This window comes from Homarus americanus, unplaced genomic scaffold, assembly GCF_018991925.1.
Source record: "Homarus americanus isolate GMGI-L3 unplaced genomic scaffold, GMGI_Hamer_2.0 scaffold19065, whole genome shotgun sequence".
Taxonomy (NCBI): Eukaryota; Metazoa; Arthropoda; class Malacostraca; order Decapoda; family Nephropidae; genus Homarus; species Homarus americanus.
The window spans coordinates 866,903-872,684 of record NW_024757463.1 but is presented as its reverse complement, the minus strand read 5'-3'; positions in this window follow the sequence as shown (position 1 = coordinate 872,684).

Here is a 5,782-nt window from a genome sequence, read left to right as displayed (position 1 = left end):
AGATGGTGAAGCTTGTTGTTGTTGTCCAGGAATATCCAATAAGGAAGTATAACTTCATTATTAGTCACCACAGGTAGACGGTAGTGCACCCAAAAGACTGAATGTTTAACTTACCAAAGAAAATCTCTATAAATTAAGGGTTAACTATTACTGTTTATTGACCCTCACAGAAGAGGTGCTCATGAACATTATACAAAACGTATGGTATAAAATAGTTTACTTGAATTAAATTAACTGTATAAACCATTACTAAAGATATTGATAGGTGCTTTATGAAACTTACATTGTATGTAATGTAGTAAATAGTAGACAGCTATCAAACACGGATGTATTACCGCCTGGGAAGATAATGGTGGCATCATGTGTTGTCTAATGGTAGACCCTGCTGCCATATGTGACCAAGTCCCAGTTTGATGATTTGACTTTCTGCCTCATTTACACACAATTGCAGGGTCTCAATTGTTTCTCTTACTTTGACAACACAACATACATACAGTGAACCCTCGCTTTACGCGGTCAATTGAACCCACGGAGGCCTGCGTAAAGTGAGAAACGCGTAAAGTGAACAACATAACATATGGGATTAATTGAAATAGAGACCAGGCCGACCCCCAGATTCCACTTTTTCAGACACAATACCTATGTTGCAGTAAAAGTAAGTTCTTAATTTTATGATGGGATGCACACACAATTAATAATTAAGAGAAATATCAATAATATTAGGTTTTTTAACACTTACATTAGTAGAAAAGATGGTTGGGCACACGGGGATGGGGGGTTGGTTCCGAGGCAGAGGGCAGATTATTGGCCCTCACCTGTATCACTTGTATGAATTGTATCACTATCCACCACAGAGGCATGCAGGGCCTCTTTGTCAAACCCCTCAAAGTCCATATAAGTCCATATCCTCACTATCACTCTCACTATCACTGACTTGGGCCGGCTGTGGTGGGTGGCGGGTGAAGAACTCGGTAATTTTTTGATGACTGGGCGACCTTGTGTGCACCCTGCCCGCGCCGCTCTCCGCGTAAAAGAGTACATACACTGCGTAAACTGAACATTCCGGGTCTGGCAGGGTACCGCGTAAACATGGAAATGCGTAAAAAAAAAAACGTGTAAAGCGGGGTAATACTGTATATTGTTTCTCACTATTGATTTATTTTTTGTATTTATTCATGGTTCTTTATTATTATTATTATTATTGTCAGTGTTGTTGTTACTATTATTATTTTTAATTTTGTATTTTATATTAAAATGCTTATATATTATGAACCAATTATTATTATCATTATTGTTATTATTATTACATTTTCGCTCCCCAGGCAACAATGTGGGTCGGTGACCACCGCCCGGGTGGGCTCATCCCTGTAAAAACAATGGTCATTAAATGGAAATATTTAATGTTTTACATTCTTTTATCATAAAACTGACAATTTTTGTGCCCTTAACCCACCACCCATAAATATGAGAGGTTTCTGTGATACTTAGTGAAATTTTTCAGAATGCAGTGTAATGTATAATCTTTGTGTCATCAGTATTAAGAGTACAATGATACCCCGATTTATGCGGTCAATTGAACCCACGGGGTACCGCGTAAAACGAATACCGCGTAAATGGAACAACAGATCATATGGGATTAATTCCAATAGAGACTGGCCCGACCCCAAACTCCACTTTTTCAGGCACAATACCTACGTTGTAGTAAAAATAACATCTTAATTTTATGATGGTATGCACACACAATTAATAATTAAGAGAAATATCAATAATATTAGGTTTTCTAACACTTACATTAGCAGAAATGATGGCTGGGCACACGGGGATGGGGGGTTGATTCCGAGGCAGAGGGCAGATTATTGGCCCTCACCTGTATCACTTGTATCAATTGTATCACTATCCACCACAGAAGCTTGCAGGGCCTCTTTGTGAAACCCCTCAAAGTCCATATAAGTCCATATCCTCACTATCACTGACTTGGGCCGGTTGTAGTGGGTGGCGGGTGAAGAACTCGGTAATGTTTTGATGACCAGGCGACCTTGTGCGCATCCTGCCAGCGCCGCTTCCCGTGTATATGAGTTGATGCACCGCGTAAAATGAAAGTCCGGTTCTGGCGAGGTACCACGTAAATAAGAAATTGCGTAAAGTAAAACCGCGTAAATCGGGGTATTACTGTACAAATAATTTTGTGACTATTTCTGAGTACAAACATTTTGTAACTTAGTTAAAACTGTATTTGAAAGTGCAAAGATAAATAAAGACTAAAATCTCTCTATAGATAAAAGAAATGAGTAGAATTAAAAGTGGAAACTTTTGCCAACAACACCCCCTTACATCTGTACCCCTTAATCCACCCCCCATAAATATGGGAGAGGTTTCTGTACCCCATAATCCACCCCACATAAATATGGGAAAGGTTTCTGTACCCCATAATCCACCCCACATAAATATGGGAGAGGTTTCTGTACCCCATAATCCACCCCACATAAATATGGGAGAGGTTTCTGTACCCCTTAATCCACCCCCCATAAATATGGGAGAGGTTTCTGTACCCCATAATCCACCCACATAAATATGGGAGAGTTTCTGTACCCCTTAATCCACCCCCATAAATATGGGAGAGGTTTCTGTACCCCTTAATCCACCCCCCATAAATATGGGAGAGGTTTCTGTACCCCATAATCCACCACATAAATATGGGAGAGGTTTCTGTACCCCATAATCCACATATGGGAGAGGTTTCTGTATAATCCATCCCCCATAAATATGGAGAGGTTTCTGTACCCCATAATCCACCACATAAATATGGGAGAGGTTTCTGTACCCCATAATCATAAACATGGGAGGTTTCTGTACCACATAATCCACCCACATAAATATGGGAGGTTTCTGTACCCCATAATCCACCCCACATAAATATGGGAGAGGTTTCTGTGCCCCATAATCCAACCATAATCCATAAATATGGGAGAGGTTTCTGTACCCCACCCCACATAAATATGGGAGAGGTTTCTGTACCCCATAATCCACCCCACATAAATATGGGAGAGGTTCCTGTACCCCATAATCCACCCCACATAAATATGGGAGAGGTTTCTGTACCCATAATCCACCCCACATAAATATGGGAGAGGTTTCTGTACCCCTTAAATATGGGAGAGGTTTCTGTACCCCATAAATATGGGAGAGGTTTCTGTACCCCATAATCCACCCCACATAAATATGGGAGAGGTTTCTGTACCCCATAATCCACAATCTTAATGGCAGTATTTTTCATCCTAATATTTTCATGTGAATAATAAAACATAGAATTATAACAAACATTTTATTTACAATATTGGTATCAAAATTACATTAACTTTTGAACAGTAGATTAGGCGACCTTAGGATAAGATGAGGTCCACATTACAATCTAAGTTCCATGGTTTTAACTCAAATCTGTGGTATAAGATGACTCCCCAAACTACCAAACCACCTGTGGTAAAGTTTAGGTCAATATGACCACCAATATGGTGATATGTTTAACATATTAAATACTTTGAATGGAAGTTTGCCTGAACAAGCCATTTAAAGATCATGTGTGAAGACTGGAAGAATTGGATGATGGATGGTGAAAAATCCTTTACAAAAAGTGGGGCTACATGCGCTGCATCACTTGATGTGCTGTCTGATCAAAACAAGGGATAAAGTGAAAGTAGAGACTGTAATAAAATCTTTCAAAAGGTGAGGCATCTCTAATGTAATGGATGGTACGGAGGCAAGATCTTATAATTCTTCCTTAGTGAGCAGCCAAGTACTGTATACAGTATTACCCCGCTTTACGCGGTTTCACTTTCCGCGATTTCTCATTTACGCGGTGCCTCGCCAGAACCGAACTTTCACTTTCCGCGGTGCATCTACTCATATACGCGGGATGCGGCACGGGCAGGATGCGCACAAGGTCGCCCAGTCATCAAAACATTACCGAGTTCTTCACCCGCCACCCACCACAGCCGGCCTAAGTCAGTGATAGTGAGGATATGGACTTATATGGACTTTGAGGGGTTTGACAAAGAGGCCCTGCAAGCCTATGTGGTGGATAGTGATACAATTGATACAAGTGATACAGGTGAGGGCCAATAATCTGCCCTCTGCCTCGGAACCAACCCCCCATCCCTGTGTGCCCAGCCATCTTTTCTACTAATGTAAGTGCTAAAAAAAACTAATATTATTGATACTTCTCTTAATTATTAATTGTGTGTGCATACCATCATAAAGTTAAGATAATATTTTTACTACAACATAGTTGTGTGTCGTCAAAAAGTGGAGTTTGGGGGTCGGGCCAGTCTCTATTGGAATTAATCCCATATGTTCTGTTGTTCACTTTACGCGGTTATCACTTTCCGCGGTACCCTGTGGGTTCAATTGACAGCGTAAATCGGGGTACTACTATATATTTGATCATTTAATGTTTTTATTAAAGATAATATTACATATATTATGTGTAGACCACCACAAGATAATGACTCACAAACCCTGCCTGTCCACAACAGTGAACCAGTGTCTTATGGGATTGTAGTTGACAGCACTAACAAGTAACCCATGAGGCCTATTACAGTTGTCAGTGCATGTCAAGTGTTCATGGGGACCAGTGCTGGAAGACAAAGGATAGCCACCAACTCCTGCTTTCTATACTTGGTACAATTATTATTTACAAGGTAGATTCACAGGATAGATCCACACAGACAAAGACCATCCACACAGACCTAAACTCAACTGAGTTGTGTGAAGCAGCAAGACACACAGGTCTGGTCTACAGTGAGTCCTCCCGGTTCTCTCTACCTTCATTCCCTCCTCAACTCTCCCACCAAGCATTGTGGGTAATAACATTACAGTTACATTAATTCACAAATTATTAATGAGACAATTACAACAAGTTACAGTAAAAGACAATTAAGTATATACCTCAAACTACTTGAATTAACATTAACATATAAGTTAATAATTGGAGTAACATCACAAGACCCCAAGTTTGTAACACCTTGTACAAGAAGCCAACTTCACACCCAACCACCATTATGTATTATATACAACTCACTATATACAACAAATTACACAGATTAGCATAACATGAATGTATGTTATACATTACCATAAGAACATACATTATATATTACACAGAGCCCTTGGGATATACCTAGTAGCACCTGACAGTATAGTACATCACAGTTGTTAATGTACAATACAGTGAACCCTCACTTTACGCGGTCAATTGAACCCACGGAGGCCCGCGTAAAGCAAGAAATGAGTAAAGTGAACAACATAACATATGGGATTAATTGAAATAGAGACCGGGCCGACCCCCAAATTCCACTTTTTCCCGACACAATACCTAAGTTCTAGTAAAATAACATCTTATTTATGATGGTACCGCACAATTAATATTTAAGAAATAGAGAAATACAGTCACAAGTTAATGCATTCAAATAATGATCAACTCTCTCTTCTCACTGCTCTTCCTCTCTGAAATGTTTGGGAGAAAACACTAGATTTAAAGTTGTAGTAATAAATAATACCTCAAACTAAAGTTGGAATATAATTGACAATGCTGGATTCCTTGCAAGACCAGGAATATTTTGAATTTAAATGTCATATATTTTGCACAAAAGATAACATATTTACTCAGAGTAAACAAAATACTTACATTAGATCTAAAATTCAGATCGCCATGCGTTCCCAGTGTCAACAAAGGCTGTAAGAGATTGCTCCTTAAAAGCAGTATTTCTGGCAATTCAGCTAGTCTACC